The sequence below is a fragment of the Labrus mixtus genome, chromosome 3 (assembly GCF_963584025.1).
Source record: "Labrus mixtus chromosome 3, fLabMix1.1, whole genome shotgun sequence".
NCBI lineage: Eukaryota > Metazoa > Chordata > Actinopteri > Labriformes > Labridae > Labrus > Labrus mixtus.
The window spans coordinates 7,487,979-7,504,897 of record NC_083614.1 but is presented as its reverse complement, the minus strand read 5'-3'; the positions used below and the strand labels follow the sequence as shown (position 1 = coordinate 7,504,897).

General features: G+C 39.5%; 1 long non-coding RNA gene across 1 annotated transcript; it reads left to right on the top strand.

Moving 5' to 3' along the window:
* The first annotated feature begins 3,474 nt into the window (after window positions 1-3,474).
* On the top strand, window positions 3,475-6,790 carry LOC132956925 (uncharacterized). Its single transcript, XR_009666182.1, has 2 exons — window positions 3,475-3,751; window positions 5,771-6,790. It is a non-coding gene; the product is annotated as an uncharacterized LOC132956925 (long non-coding RNA).
* The last annotated feature ends 10,129 nt before the right edge of the window (window positions 6,791-16,919 follow it).

Sequence of the window (16,919 nt, the reverse complement as noted above, 5' to 3'; positions counted from 1 at the left end):
GTAACCGTCTCCTTGAATCACTCTTGAAGGGTTTGTTTGTTTGTTTGATTGGGGCAGAGCATGCTAATAGAAAATAACAGGGTGTAAACATTCTTCAGTGAGAGAGACTGCTCATTTAGATCTGAAGGCCCCCGGCAGGTTGCAACAAACAGGAATATAACAATCACAATAGACTGATTCAAAGATAAAATACCCCAGAAGAAAATGTAGTAATGTTGTGAAGTTGCACATCTTCTCCTGGGTGACAAACACAAGTGACTGCAGTCAAACTAAGCCACAGTTTCCAGTCACTTCTCAGGTTTGTTTCTGTTCAGGAAACGAGGTCAAGTGTCCCAGCAGTACTTGCAGCTGTTATTCCACGAGGTAACGAATATGTTTAAGTTCAGCACCTTTAGTATCGTGTGTCATAACCTTAGGGTCTGAAGGGGTTAACATGTTTCCTCCTCAGAATGAGGACGTGTCTCTAATCCTGGATCAAGCTCTGCCTGTGTGCCTGGAGCGATCATCCATATTTTAGCTCTGCAGGTCGTAAAAAGATGTTCAGAAAACAGGATTAGCTGCCAGATAAATGAGCGTCCATCAAGTTATCAGTCAGGAGGAGCTTTGCTTCACGGTCTCAAGATTTTTTATTTGCAAAAAAATCAACAAACTTTGTGTGTTTATCTTGTTTTAGTTTCACTTGTGTACCTGTTATCGTTTTCTTTCTCCTTCACACGACTTCACCTGAGCTGCAGGTGAAGCAGGTTCCCAAAACACAGAGCTGTAGCATGACAGTGAAGTTCTTTATAAAGAGTGTCATGTTGCAAAGCATTGAAATAATGAAGGACTTGTTTGTGATCATGTTGTTTTGTGCTTGAGTGATAAAGTTGACATGTTTGAAATGGACTCTGAACTGTTCTCTTGTTTTCTGTGGACACTTTTCATGAGAAGTTAATAGCATCACTTCACTTAATATGTACATGTGTTGTGACTTGCTCTTAATGCACAGATAAAAAGTTTAAAACGAAGGCCAGTGAAGGTGCAGGAGTGCGTGCAGGAGAGCAGAAGCAGTGTGGGTGTGTTGTTGTGTACACCCCAGCTCTGTCCTCAGATGCTCTTTTTGCAGCATTACAGATCATTATGTTCAGCCCTGGAGGTGCTTCATCTGAATTGGAGCTCTAATTTGCTCTGAACGTTGCACGTACAGTCTGTACCATTCAAGATTCCCTTCAGAGACGGCACTGACACACAGGCACAAAATGTTAGAGCGGTTATTATGCACACTTATTAGAAATAATTGAGGAATTTGTGGAGGAGTTTCTTGATCTGAGAATCTTTCTGCAGATAATTGTTGGATGTACGAGTCCACAATGCTCACTTACAGTTTCTAACTGTAGATTTTCTTCATTAACCAGGTTAATAATAAAGAGTTGTTAAGGACCTAAAGAAGGGGACAATATATTTACAGATTTAATTAACACTGATAATCATCTTCCCTCAGACCTTAAGATGTCTCAACATTTGTTGAGCACCTTCTAACTCCCTGCTGTGTTAAATCTGAGTTTCTTTACAAAGAAGGCTTCCTTAATCACAAAATGCATTCTCTACCTGATGAAGTACTCGGATACATCGGCTCTGCCAGAGTTCAGAGCAGTTTCCGTTGTAGACACCTCATTGGCTGGTGTTTTTGTCGACTTAACAAGCTCTTCACCACATCGCAGCGGTATTTAAAGACCATTACTATGTACTACAAAGCAAAAGTCTTAGGCCACCACTAGCTTTTTTTTTTTACAAAGCTTTGATAACCTTGTACACCCAGATAATAGAGGAAATATGCACGTAACATTTCCCGACCAAATGGCTTCAGCAGGAAAGGTGAGTGTTAAGCGATTTCCCTTTGCACTTCGTAAATCTTGATCTCTTTTTGAGAAACTAACTTGAAGTTTAACCAATAATCTTCTGGTGTTTTATTCCTGACTTGTTCCAGTGCTGTCCACAGTTCTTCTTTAGATGTAGGTTGCCTTGATTTATTTCTCTGCCCATGTGACGTCACTCTTCCTCCTGTAATGTTCAGCTCTGACTGTCGATGTTTTGTCTCCAAATGTGATTTCACTGTATTAGCAATGTGTCATACTGGAAAATACATCCATTCAATCTAGTGCTTTTTAGAAGGAATACATTATGAATGTTTGCATCCTAATATTAAGAGTTTATCTGCCTCCTCTCAAAGTAAGCTGACATATCTTTAGATCTGGTCATTCGTTGTAAGCACAAACAAAGTTCACATTCTTTGTAAAAAAAGAAAAACAAAACCAAGGCTGTCAGCCATAATCATTTAATCATGATGCAATTAAGGTCTGAAGTTAATGCATTGTTTTCCATCCCATTAATCATGAGCTATTTTGTTCCTTTAAGGACACCGTATAGCTGAGCCACTGCAGCATCTCCTGTTAGTCACAGTGATGGAAAACAATGACCCCGCTGCACCTTTGAATGGCTCATTTCACTTAAAAGAACTCCCAGACGGCTGGATAACAAAAGTAATACCCACCTTGTGGACTCATTTTTACACTTGCTGTTAGCAGGTTTTCATTTACATTTTTGATCCATAAAGAATTCCTTTCCCTGTTGTTAAGTTAATGTAACCTTCGATCTTCCCGGGTTACTTATTTTTATTTCAAAATAAAAACTGGCTTGTATCCAAACAGGAAGTAAAGTCCCCTTAGCTTAAGACAGTACTGAAATTCAAAATAAACATATAACAAAACTATTTTGAAATGCAAAAGAATGGAATTTCAAATATGAAATAAAAATGCCATAAATTATATTATATATTTGATTTTGACAGCCCTAAAACAAACACTTTTATAAACTAAAGAAGTCGAAGGTTCAATCTATAAGGGTTTACTTCTGGTTGATTTGGCAACTTTACTGTAATGTTAACATCAATGAACGTTAACTTTGATATTTAACTTGTGTACCAGCGAGAGATTCAGCCTTTGTCCACTTAAAGATGAGCCAAACACATGCTTTTTAAAAATAGTGTCACCTAAACTACAACCAAGAATTACTTTACACATATTTACACAAGGGACCAATTTAATTTCTTCTCCAGTTACATCTAAAATAATTTGATCAGTTTGACAATCTGTTCTTTATTTGAACAAACATCAGCGTACATATCATCCTAGTGTTTTGTCTCTGTGTTTTACTTCTATTCATCGGAAGTGCCTTATCCTAAAGTGAATCAGAAGAAACATAAACAAACGTTCAACAGACGGTATGGAAAGAAGAAGTTGTTAAGGTGAGCTTCATAGTGTTCAGTGGTCAATGCCAATAAGAGAGCTGCTTGTGATGCATTTTGTTCCTTTATTCTTTAATCTTTACCAAAACAAAATAAAACATCTAACATTTGAATTTAAAAGACAGAAAGGCTTAGACTGAGAGCTGTATGACCACTAGAGCAAATCAACTCCATCAGAACATTACAAAAAAAAAGAGAGTGAAAGCATTCTAAAATGTGTTTATTGTAAGGCCCAAAGAAGACACATCCTTGCCAAAAACTTTAATGAAATAAATGATGATTAAGGCATGTCACATTTAATGTCTAAATCATCTAAATCTGAGTGCTGACACTGTTTTTTCATCTCTCTCAGTTCTCGTCTCACAGCTCAGTACAGTTAACGTGAACCACAGCTTTGTCAGAGAGAAGCACATGGACTCTGAAGATAAATGACTTTCAAAGCTAATGATTGCATTCCTTTCTCTAAAGGTAAGTTAGCGCCTCCGGCTAGATAATATGGCTTCACTTCACTCCAATTATTTTCCACCAGCAGAACATCAAACTGATCAACTGGCAGTTTGCGGCGATGGACTGACACCACTCTGCACATCTGACAGAGAAAACCAGCCGGAGTAAACGGCTTAAAAACCTGCAACAACAAAAAGGTCCTCGATGAGTTTCCCTTACTTTTTTTCAGCTTCATATGTAATCAGACAGAGTTAAATGTTTTTACACTCATCATTAAGAAAACTTCCAGAGCGATCCATAGTTTGAGCTTTTTTTATAGTATAAAAGAGAGAGCAAAAGATAAACATGCAAACAGATTTGAACAAAAGAAGAGTCTCAGGAAAATGCCAATCTACTTCCAAAATGTAGATGATAGTTCTAACATAAAGATTTTACTTTTGATAATCCTACCTGTCTTCCAGTAGGGTGACTCGCTTTTTTATTGCCTTAGAGTAGAGTGACCATACGTCCTGATTTGACCAGGACTGTCCTGAGTCCCCATAACTATCTATAAAACACTCAAATGTCCCAGTTTTAAACAGTTCATGTCCCGATCTTAACCAACCCAAACCATACACCATGCTTGCAACACTGATTGGTCTGTATTTATGTCAATCATGTTGTTGCAGAGGCAGCTTCTGTTTTAACTAATAAGAAAACATCACTAAGCAAGACAAGTCAAAGTTTAATATCGTCCGAGCGATGTGCAGCCACATTTAGCACAGGTGTGTGGATGTTTGCCTGCAAGGAGAACTGAAGGCTTGTGTTGTTAGCAATACTCCCGTTAGCCACTCTCAGAAAACCTATTTAACATTTAACACACGGCCAAATTCAACCAACAATACACTGCATTTTGGTTCACTTCCCTTGTTTGGTCTGGATTGGTTCTCACCTACAACCATCCAAACTCTGGTGCACTGGACGCAAACTGAGACGCCAGTTTTTAAGCGGACCAGAGTTTGGTTCTTTTGGCAGCACCAGAGTTCCGACAAAGCGCACCAGAGATGGCCAAGTGGCTTGGGTGTAAATTCACCCTTAGAGGCCCCTTGGTATTCAAATAAAATATTCAGCTTTTGCAGATAAATGTGAGATATCAACTAAAAGTTGGTCCTAAGTCAATGTAATATTTGTCCAAAATACAATTTGTGCTGCACAAAAAGAATGTACTTTGATTTCCACTTCTCAACAGGTAACAGACTACAATACCTTTTAAGACTCTTCCATTCAAACACTTGAATTAGGTTGAGTTTGTTATTGTCCATTCAGATTCACAGTGTTCCTTCAGGTCCTCCCCAGAAAGTCTTCGATTAGTTTGCTTTTCTAATTTTACCTCCTGAAATCCTCAATAACCTTGAAACTACTTTATGAGCAGAGTCCACGCTTTAAACACTTACATTTACTTTCAGTGGGTTTTTTATCCAAACCCGCTTAATTCTAATCATTTCTAATATTGAACTGTTATTGTAGTGGTGTATCTTAGGAATCTAAAAGTATCACAATCGTTAAACCTTCAATCTTAGAATATCCATATTCCGTCTTGATCAGTAAGAGTTGCTTTCAGGATCCCTAAAGGTGTGTGGGTGCTGTAAAATCGCCTACTTCTCTGGTAAAAAAAAAAAAAACTGACCATTCAGAACCAGAATCAAGGTCGTACTCAGACTTTGGGTTTGGTGACTCGACTACAACTCGTAGTACTCATACCTCTAGTGTTTTTGGTGTGTGACTATGTTTAATGCACTGAGGTCAAAGAAAGAGTTAGATGAGAAGCGCTGATCGAGTGTTAAGTCTTGATTTAAAAAACACAAGATGAGCTATAAACTGTATGAAAACTGTAAAAAGTATGATAGTTCATTTGAGGCCTGTTGAAAACAGTGTAGAACAAGTTTCCTGTTTGAGGTCAAGGTCACAGAAACTCCAATCGGAAGTCTCCTACATGTCCCACTCGACAGGTCCAAGTGCTTATTTTGCCTGATTGTGATGTGAGATGATTTTGCCCCGCAGTGGAATGTGATCGGGAAAGTGAGAGTCTTAAAAACTGCCCATCAGCGCCTGTGACCCCGCACGGCCCCGGCTAACAACCAGAGCTGCCTGGGATGCTCGGGGCGAGTAACATAAGACAAATTCTGCGAGACACTCTTGCAATCCTGGTGTGGCACGCAGTCTTCTCGTCTCACTGAAATACCTTCAAAGCCCTCGTAGATATGCCAGCTCAGATACCAGCTTCTTTTCACAGGTCATGCAACCTCCAGTCGCCATTTTCATTTCTCTGACATGTGTGTTGCTTGTTTGTTTGGTAAACATGTTACACCTGTCAGAGGCATGCTGGTTGCTAACGGGCCAAGTCCAACAACATTTATTCTATTCTGCGGACGCTTTCCCCTTCTTCTCGCCTCTCTGCTTTTTCCATCTGTTGCCCTCGCAGCAGTGAATACAGTAAGTGTGAAGCAGTGAACGTGTGAGGAAACGTGTGCATGTGTGTGTGTGTGCTGTGTGTGGATGTGTTAGCACGCACAAACACAGGCTACTGGGTTGTTGTCTGGATTGCTGTCTTGTAATGGAGATAGAGACACTGTTTTATTTATCCCTCCCCCAGCTGTCACTGTTGTGTCTGGAGCGAGTTCGCTGAACTCTGGGCGATGGGACACTTGGAGAACTGTCAAATCCACTAACCCTCCAAACCATGCAGAATGTTACAGCCCAGAACACACCCTGATTTCTTAGTATGGAAAACAACAGGGACATTCAAGAAATGTGCAACCTTTATCTGACTCCTCGCCTTCATATTTATGTGTACAGTAAAAGCAAAACAGCAACAACAACAACAGTTTGTATGTAAGGACATTCAATCAAGGCACTTCTCACTAAAGGAAGTTTTTAAAACTCAAATAACATGAACCCAGGGAAAGTGGATGTATTTCAAATGTTTGAAAATGTGAGAGTTCATACTGTAACATACTTTTGAGTGTTTTTGAACAGACTCAAGTAAGCATGTCTCTTTATAAACTTAAGCAAAGTAGAATATCACCTGAGAGGTTTATTTGTTTATTCTTACTTTAAATATCACCTTGACCACCAAGATGGGTTTCAACAAAGCAATTACCAGCAAATTACCAGCAAATGATCAGCTTTCTGATCGAAAGAGTGTTCGTTTTAATATTCCTCTGCAAAGTTTTGCATTGGTAGGCAGTTGTTCTACATAACCCATACATTATTATAGCCATTGTTTGCAAGTAGAAAATTACACTCAGAGTGTAATACGGCATACTAGGTCCAGAGTGCTTTAATGTAATGCATAATATATTTAGGTTATTATGTTCATTGAAGATTATTTTGGGGCATTTTTGCGTTTACTATACAGTGGCAGCTGAACAGAATTGGAAAAGGCCACTCGTTAGGCCAGAGGAAAACATTAGCACATGTCCCAAAATCTGAGAGTAATCCAAGAGTAGAGAGTAGAGGTCCGACACTGACTCTACTTATTCAACAGAGATGCTTTTAGACATTTTGCTAAGACACAAATTAGATTGTGTAATATGATAACATTAGGCCTTAAAGCTGCTGCAGGGAAGGATGTGAGGCCTCGTTTGCAAATTGCGCTTGTGTTAGACCCAAGAGGATGGTAACTTGTTAAAGATGGCTGGTGTAAATAATTGATTTAAAAGGATGCTAACAGTAGCTTAATCAACATTTGAAGCCCCGACAGAGGAAGTGTCAGCTAATGTTACTGTCTAAATGACTTATTAAAGTGTACACAAATAAATATTCCTTGGTTTTCAGGCTCTGTCTACTACTATAACTTAAATCAAGCTCTAACCACAGAGCGCAGTCTGATTAGAAAGTGTGAAAGTTTGCTGCCAGTCCAAACACGCTGCTTGTGTAACTAATGAGAATCACCACACTGGCATGCATTCAACATTAGACAGATCTGTTCACTGCCTCCATGGTGATTTCTCAGGCTGCCATATTCCCCATGTCAGACTGTAAATGAGAGTGAATCTGTGTTTTCATGTCACTCACCCAGCTCCTTGTGTTCAGATGCTGCCATCAGACGCTGGGCAGACGGTCAGCGGTCGAGAGACTAAGCACTGATGACAAGCTGCTGGAAATGCTGCAGCCATGAGAGTGTGCAGACACACATACACACACATATACTGAGAGCACATTCGTTTTGAAATCCTCTTACACATACACATCATAGCTGTCTGCAATCTGACGCCCATGATGATATTTCATTGCTACGGGGAAAAAAAATGATTGATTTATGTGCAAATTAGGATTTACAAAGTAAGACAATAACTTAAATCAACCATGAATTCCATTTACTTAGGTTTAAGGTTTACTATTAAACAGTCTATCTCAGTGCCAAAATACAGTCTTCTGAGCGTGAAGACATGCTGCAAAATACATACAGTATATGAAATATATGTCATGTATCAGTGATTAAACCTGTGACCTCTCTGGTGAGTTTATGTTCTGTACTTTCTGCATTAAACTCTGTGAGATATTTTTGCCAGATAATACTTCTTAAGGTTTTTATACAGCACCTTTATTAAAATACACTTTGACAAAGGAAGTAATAGCAGCTTATTGACAGCAATGCATCAGAAAACCCAAAGAAAAAAAATAAAGAGAAAAAGTCTGCAGAGTCTGGAACTTGCCCGTTGATATTTATTAAGTTTGCTAAGTTTTCATTTTTTATCTTGAGCTCAGAAATATTTTTGCTGTTTGATTGCCGTGCTTTAGAAAGATACCCGAGGTACAAATTTGAGCTTTTTGTTCTTTTTTGAACACATAATAATACTCAACTTTTCAAAGGAAGTGATGTACAGTATATATAATTCCTCTAAATCTGTGCCACAAGTGTTCTAATATCTGACATTTAAAACAGATACAAATACTGTAAAACGTGACCTGTAAGAGTACGAGTTTACATAAGCTCCACTACTACAACAGTAAAGAGGTACTTCATGCTAATGCATAATCAATTATAACCCAATAACTTATGAAAGACAGAGACCATTTTGATGACAATTTGATGATGTCATTTTTGAACATGTTGAAGCTATGCAGCATTTCTTGTTGCAGAAACAGTACAGGACACATTTAGCATAAGATACAGCCTCTGTCATTAAAAATATACAGTCATTCACATTATCATTCGATTGTAACGATAGTCTGAAATGCAGCCAGATGACCCCATGTTGCCCTTCCCCCCCAGCGTTCATTCTTCCTAACATCTGTTCATATGATGAAATCTTAATCATGTCATCAGTCCATTCCTCCGCAGTGAGATACCCAGTGTTCTGCCAGTTGTGTAAGGAGTCTTACAGCTGTATTTAATCCAACTTTTACTGTATAAATACTGTATTTGTCACAAGATATGTTGGTATTGTCCTGTCACCAAGGAGACAAAGCTGTGGATTTGTGGTCAGAGTGACACACAAGATTACTTCCCATTAGCTTCAAACCCTTACACCAGAACAGATGTACCATTGACTTTTGACTCTTCAAGCCATTTTGTTGCATTTTTTTAAACATTTCGATTCTGAAAATTACTATTTAAAGAGTAGAGTGTACCATGTATTGCTGCTTGGATGCTTTTTAAATTCGTAACGCACATTTTGTTCAGTCAGTTTATAATATAAAAACACTCACAAACAACAAACCATGCCAAACTACGGTCCAAAAGCACAAAAACATACCACACATGAGCCATAAGTCAAAATAGTGTTATTAACCTCTAAGAATGTTAATCACACTGGTCTGAGCGGTGGCCATTTCTGCCTCAAGGGCCTGTTTCCTCAGCGAGTGGAGCAGTTTATGAGTGAGGTTAAGATGTCACTGTGAGCTCTGGTTAAAGACAGCGCTCCTCTAACTGTCCCCCAGCCTGACCTCCGGCACAAGAGGGAGGAATGTGATGGCTTGACGCTAAGTGAGCACCCCTGCTCTCCCGTCTCTCTGACCCCCTCCGCCCAGCAATGCGGCCCCCGGGGCTTCTTGTGTCAGCCACTGTGTCCCCAGCAACCTCCCAACAGTTTGAAAATATGTCCTTGATATGGCTGGCATGTCGTACGCACATGTCCCTGTGGTGGGAGATAAATTTAAGAGCAAGGAGATGTCAGGCCGGCGACAGCTGTGGGCTACAGTTTCACCAGATGCTGCACCGTTGCTAACCTTCACTAGACGTGAGCTGGCTGCCACCCTGGACGTACTTTACATGCACAGTAAATATTTTCTCAACATGAAGCTCGTACAAGGCGCAAACCAGTATTCGTTTGTCACGGCTCGTATGGCCGCAGCCTTCAGGGGTCTGATTTATAAGATCAGGAGGCACGTACCGATGAGATGCAGCCTGTGTTCGACTTGAAGAGAACCACAGCTGGAGCTGTGACAGACAGGGAAGGAGAAAAATTAGACTATGTCTGCATGCTCCCACTGCTCATTGGATGATCCAGGTTATTGAGTAGGCTACCTACTGTAGAATTTATATAACTCATGGATGTATCCTGGTGGTATCACCCATTGGTTTGTAAAAACCAGTTTGAAGCCACCTTGACCATCGTCAGAAGTGACCCACCTAGAGTTGACAAAAACAAATGATCTGCTAACGACTTGCAACAGTAACATTGATGTCAAATGTGAAGCCCAAACATGAGTCATATCTGCTGATATTATTGGGTCAAAAATCCCAAACATTGGTACGGTAAGTTTTCTGATTTGTGCCAGTTTGGATAATCTTTTAAAAAAGAACCTAAGATGCAGAAAACAATGTGTAATCATATGTAGACTTGATGTCAACATGTAATTTGTCCGGCAGTGGTAACTCCAACACCATAGTTTACAATCCTCTCAGACACTATCAGCACATGTAGCCTCACAGCTGTGGTCGGCACCAAAATTGGTGACATTGTTAAATACATACAAGCAGCCTTTTTAGTGCAAAAACCTAAGTAAAAAAAACTATCTTCATTCCAGCTGACAAAGCTGACACCATTTTTGTAAGGCTGTCAACTTTAACCTCTACAATTGGTATCATCATTGGTCTCAAAAAATTCTACATCAGTCGGGATCTAAGGAATTGAAATTTTGAAAAACAAGCTTTAAACAATGAGGCGCTAATGGCCTAGCCGTTAGGTTGCGCCCAAGGTAGAGAGGTCATTGCCCTCCAAGCTGGCAGAAAGGGTTTAAGTTTGACCTGCGGCTTTTATCCCACTTGTCATTCTCCACTCTCTCTCCTCGATGTCATGATCCACATCTACTGTTGTCTCAATAAAGGAAAAAAATCCCCCCCAAAAAACATAAAAAAAAACCTTTAACAGATTGCCCCTGCTGAAGACATAACAGTCAATCCTTCAGCGTGTCTACAAGTACACAAAACATTGTTATTCTAAGCTTTACCATAATTTTCTAAATAACTGCTGTGTATTGCACCTGTGTAACTTCTGTTTTGATAAGAAACGATTCAGACAATACGATTGTTAGGAAACTGTTTAATAAGGTAATAAACTTTGTAAGAAGTGGGCTCATTACTCTAAGTTTTCTATACAACTGGTCTTCTTATTGCAACCTTTGGAGTTGCCCTCTGGTGGCCATTAGAAGGAGTGCTGCTTGGCTTCACTTTTGGGTCACAGAGGCCACAGCCACTTCTTACAAACAGTCTGTTGATCCTCTTTAAAAGGGTTTTATTTTGAGCCTGCTGGTGTCACTATGACTCCTTTCTGTTGGTGAGACAGCGCTGACGGGGTGAAGTCCGTGTGTAGGGACAGTTTACATTCCAGCACTGATGCCATGAGACACAAGGTGTTTCCTGCTGTGTTGCAGTGCACACAATCCTGACTCGGGCGCAGAGTGCTGATTGGTCACAGACGTTCCCTGGTCACTTCAACATGATCTGAACTGAGCCTGAAAAGACATCGGCTACATTTCTGCGCTTCCTGGCATCGCTGAAATCTATTCAAGCCTTTTCAAAATTGTTTTGATAAGTGGGATAGTGTGGTGTTTTGAATGGCCTCGCATGGTGAAAGATAAGCCTCTTTTCTTTGTGAGATGATTCCCAGTGACTAATACTGACAGAGGGAGAAGAGGTGTGATGACGCCTCTGTGTGTGTACGTGGGGGTGTGTGTGTCTGTCCATGTGTGTATTTGCGTGTGTGGCATTCAATGGCAATGCCTTCGCAGAATCACCTTACAGTAATTTTGGCACTTGAACTATTTGTCCGAGTTCACCCCACAGTTGATCTCTCTGCCATCCTGCACTTCTGTACAGACCACCTGAGGGCGTGTGAGCAGCTTGCTTGTCTGTGTGTATTTGTGTGTGTGTGTGTGCGGGTGTGTGTGCAACAAAGGACTTAGCTGTCAGGATGGGTGGGGCTGAAAAGGAGCAATTTTGCTCCAGTAGATTACATGGAAAAGCTGAGTGATGACATATTCATCACATTTTCCACTCTTCCATGATTTTTTCCTAAGAAAAACCAGAGGAATAATAGATGCTTAAATTCCATCTATCCTGTAGATATCACGCTTCATTGATTGGACACACCTTCATTTCAATTCACTGTCAACTCGATGTGTTTGCTTTATAAGTGAAAGTTCAGAGATTTGTCGTCAGGTTGGGTTTTTCTTAGACTTAGCGAGAGTGGCGTTACCCTGAGGTCTGTGGGGGTCACAGCTTAGCTGCATACGAGCGTCTGTCAGGATTATTTAAAATGCTTTGTGTTACTTGTGTAGAAGTAAAGAGCCGTACTGTAAGAGCTGAGAGTGAGGAGAGTGCAGGAGCCGATTGGGATCCTCGGGCCCCTGAGGCTCAACAAACCTGTCCTGCAACCTTCCCGGCCCGCCTTCTGGAGTCTTAAGAACGGATTTGTTTTTCAGCCCTGTTATTTTCCTGCTTGGTTAATACTGACTTCTTGTGTTACAAAGCAAAAACAAACACCCAAGGCAACAATAGTATGTGTCATACTGTTCCTTGTGAATCTGATGTGCTTGTGTGTTTTTTTGTGACTTTGTGATTAAAAGATAACATGCAAGATTCAAATTTTCCCAGGAATTTCAACAGTGACTTGACAGTATCTAACATCTCTGGTTTACTTCGTTTTGTCTGGTTTCCTGGTGTAGAGCAAGATAGTTTTGATTTGTTGAAAACAGTTCATGTTATTTGGAGTGTTTTCCGGCGTGCACTGTGTTTTTCTCTGTATCTTTCTGAGGTGTTTTCTTATTTGCAGAGGCAATCAGCAAACAAGACTGTCATTGTTTTCCACAAGTGGCTTCTGCTACAAGTGGCTTGTCTGTTAGGAATACTATGCAAATAATCCAAATTTATAATTCATGTGTTTTGGGGCAGTTTCACTTTTACAGTGGCAATCCCCTGCTTCACCGCCTTGTTTACATAATGAATCATTAATAAAAATTAAAACAAGCAGGATCGTGTTGCACACAGGATCAGACCAGAACAATGTCAAATACGCTGAGTAAGGTTGCTGTTTTTATTATGCAACGGCTGCATAGATGGGTGATATATTTTTGGAGAATTTGCTTGCTCACCTGTTCTGCCAAGAGTTTAACAGTGATGCAGTACTTTATTAATCATTAAAACAAAACTTTAAATCATACAAGCATTAGGCTTTTCAGCCTTACTGTCATTTTCTGGAGGAATGTACTAAACATGTTAGCCTAGAGTGACCATATTTTCAAACCTCCAAATATGGACACTTTAATTTGACCGCAAACCCACATGTAGAGCTCATGGTACAATTAGACATTTCATCAGTGCGTCTTTCAACACCATGGAATGTGCCTCAACAGATGAAAAATCATGTTTCCAAAGAAAATTGGTGTGATTGAATATATTCATTTATCTATTACCTGATCGGTGACCTGCACTGATCACACAAGCAGGTAGGTGCCCGCCTGAGCAGCCCTCATGAAGTTGTTCGTCACCGTTGTTGAAACAAAATACTGTGGAATATCTCCTAATTCAAGTGAAAATGGATTATTGTGTTTTGTGGTTAGGGCTTGTCTCCTGAAGGGGTTAATGTAGGTGTCTGGACTCTGTGTCAGTGCTGAGCCAGGTGTCACTCACACCGGCTGCCAAGTGACTCATACTCCCCTTTAGTTATGTGACGTAAAGGTGATGTGGGGATGAAGCTGACACCAACGCTTATGAACTTAACAGATGCAGATCGCCAGTGTAATCATTCTTTCACCTTAATGCAAGCTAAACAGTTTTGTGTACTTGACAGGGGATTCATTTGAGTTTAACATTTTAAATACATATTTTTATGATCAATTCTTTTCCAATATGACTGAGGACCAGCAGCAATGGGGCCTGCATCAAAAGCCCTTTTCAGACTGTGTTTTCTCAAAAGTGCCGTCATGACGTCTTTGTACATTCATATTGATTCTGCAATGGCATAATATTCTTGTCCCAGTCAGTGAATTTAGATTGCGTTTTGGGGTTCCACATCCACACACAGTCAGACGTGCACCAACACACAGCGCTGTGCTCCCCCGCTGGCTCAGCTCATATTTTCTTGCTACCTGTAACACCTCCGTTACTCCCTCTGAAGACAGTACAGAGGTGGGATCACTTCGTCCCCCATTAAGCCTTTGCGACTTTTAGATTGAAGGCTAAAATGCGACAGAGACGTAAATATCTTGGGTGCAAGGCCCTTAAATTGTAGTGTGGAGGCAGCCTGAACAACAAACACAATACGACCACTAAATAAAGAGCCTTGGGATCATCGTCCCTGTAATGTACTGAATGAATTCACCTAACAAAATGTTATTAACTTCTTTTCTTACATTCTTGCACACTGAATTTTGGGAAATTCTTAGTCATTTCAAATCCCTTTCTTTCAGAGAAACCTTAACATACCCTGTCAGCACAAGTGTAATTAGAATATCTGTCTAAGATGTGTTGGTTTGGTAAATCTACATTAAGGAAGATGAATTCCATCCTAACAAACTAAAGAAACTCAGAAAGATTTAGAGTGTTTGAAAACAACCCCCAATCCTTGGTTTAGGTCAACACAAAACAAAAGCAGCCCTGATACAGTACACAAAAATATTGCGCTGTCTCTGAAAAAAAATGCACAATTAAATAAAAGATCACATGTTCCTTTGTCTCTGCTAGGCATCTTTGTCCTGAAAACATCACACCCCCTGCTGCTGTGAAGGCCTTCAGCAGTTCCTGGCATCATTTGGAGACAGATTCAGACATCATGTACAGCTATAGAGTAAGATGAGAAGAGCAGCACTGGCCTTCAGTGAGTTGCCATGTGTGTTTCACACAAGCTCACACAGCTGCATTGGTAGCTAAATAGATGTACAATCACACACCATTAACAGAGATTGACGTGTGACGTTATCTGGCAGGAACCTGGTCTACCTGACACAGCTAACATTCCCTTCCTGCTGCCTCCTGGATCAACTTTCATATGTGGTCATCGCAATGTAAATGCTCTAAGCCTTTCAATTAGTGAAACGGATTAGGCTTAAGATGAGGTAACCTTAGAAATAGGTCACCCAAAAAAGTTATTAGTTCAAGGTCATTGTTGACTGCTGAGGGTCATGGTTGGTTTATTGACTATGACTTATGAGTGAAGAGTGAAATGAGCACCAAGAAACCTTTCTCCTTCTTATTGTGAGAGAATTTGTAGAAATCAGACATTGAAATTAGACGTGTATCAATCCAGTGTTAGATATCTGAAAGGCAAAGCTTCATATCTGATGTTACACTTTTTATAGTAACATTTCCAAAGTTACTTTTTTAAGTATTTATGTCGTTTAGTTTAAAAAGATTTTTAGATGATTTTGATTACAGTTTCTGAAATCCAACATTTTTGTCAGTATGACAAGTAGCTGATATCAACAAATGACTGTATTTATATTATTGTAATTATAGTAATTGTATTTATAAGGACACACCTTACAAAGTCATTGTACTAGTTAATAAAAATAACTGTTGTGAATATAATTTTCACCAGTATATTTAATAAACGTTAAGAGTTTATGAATAATGTTAATATAAATGTGACCTTAGAAACCTGAAATTAAGATTTTGATATCTCAAATAAATCCTAAACTGATGTGTTACCTGTAATAATTGAAATTTGACCAGTCAGAATTCTATCTTTAAATCGTTTTATTTTTAGATACTTGTAGTAAAAGAACAACTTTATAAAATTGTAGTAAAAGTATAATTAAACTGCTGATAACAAAACCAGACAATGAAGTTGATGATAGAATTCATTAGATTTTCAGCTGGTCAAAATGACATTAATGTTATGTCAACTTGAAACTACAGCCCAACAACACTGAGGTTTTGATTTGTCTGAGTTTGAGCAAAGTAATGGATACATAGTGACTTGTTGAAGTTAAGTCAAAGAAATGAGCATTTTGAAGGGTGACAATTGAGAGGGAAATTCCTTTTTATGAAAATCGCCTCTTCAATATAACATCGGAAGCCCAGTCAAAGTGGAGCTATTGGAATCTGTGATGATGTTTGAATAGAAATCAGTGTTTTTGTTTGTTTGTTTCTTACTTAACCAGTAGAACCAAATTGAGATTAAAAATCTCATTCACAAAAGTGTCCTGGCCAAACAAGTTACAGACATGAAAAACACAGAGTGATAACAGACTCAGGTCAACACATCCTGAGTCATAAGAAAAATCATTATTCAAAGCATCTACAACCTAAAGGTTAAAGTTGACTTCTGGGATGAAAGTAGAATTTTAATTTGTCCAAAGACATTTAGTTATGTTGATGTTGGAGGTGGTGCTGTTTGACTCATGTTAGGAATGAAATGGTGAAATCAGCTCCAATCTAAAAAGGCGGTTCTCCTGCTGTTGGGCCAGCAGCATATTCCCTCATGCATCGAGGCTTATGAATTCTTATGAATTCTTTTTCTTCTGTACAAAAGAGAAAATGTCCCAGTTTTGTGGTATTTGGGGACTTTTTTGTTCTAGCATCACGATGCACAGCATGTCAGACATGTAATTGTTAGACGGCTTTGGTATGTTACCGATGAACTATATCCATCTGCTCATCAGGGACTCTGAGAAATGCCTCTGAAATATCCACTTTCATTCAAGCATCCCAGAACATCGACAGGGTGTTTTATTTTTAAAGCGTATCCAGTGACAAAGGACA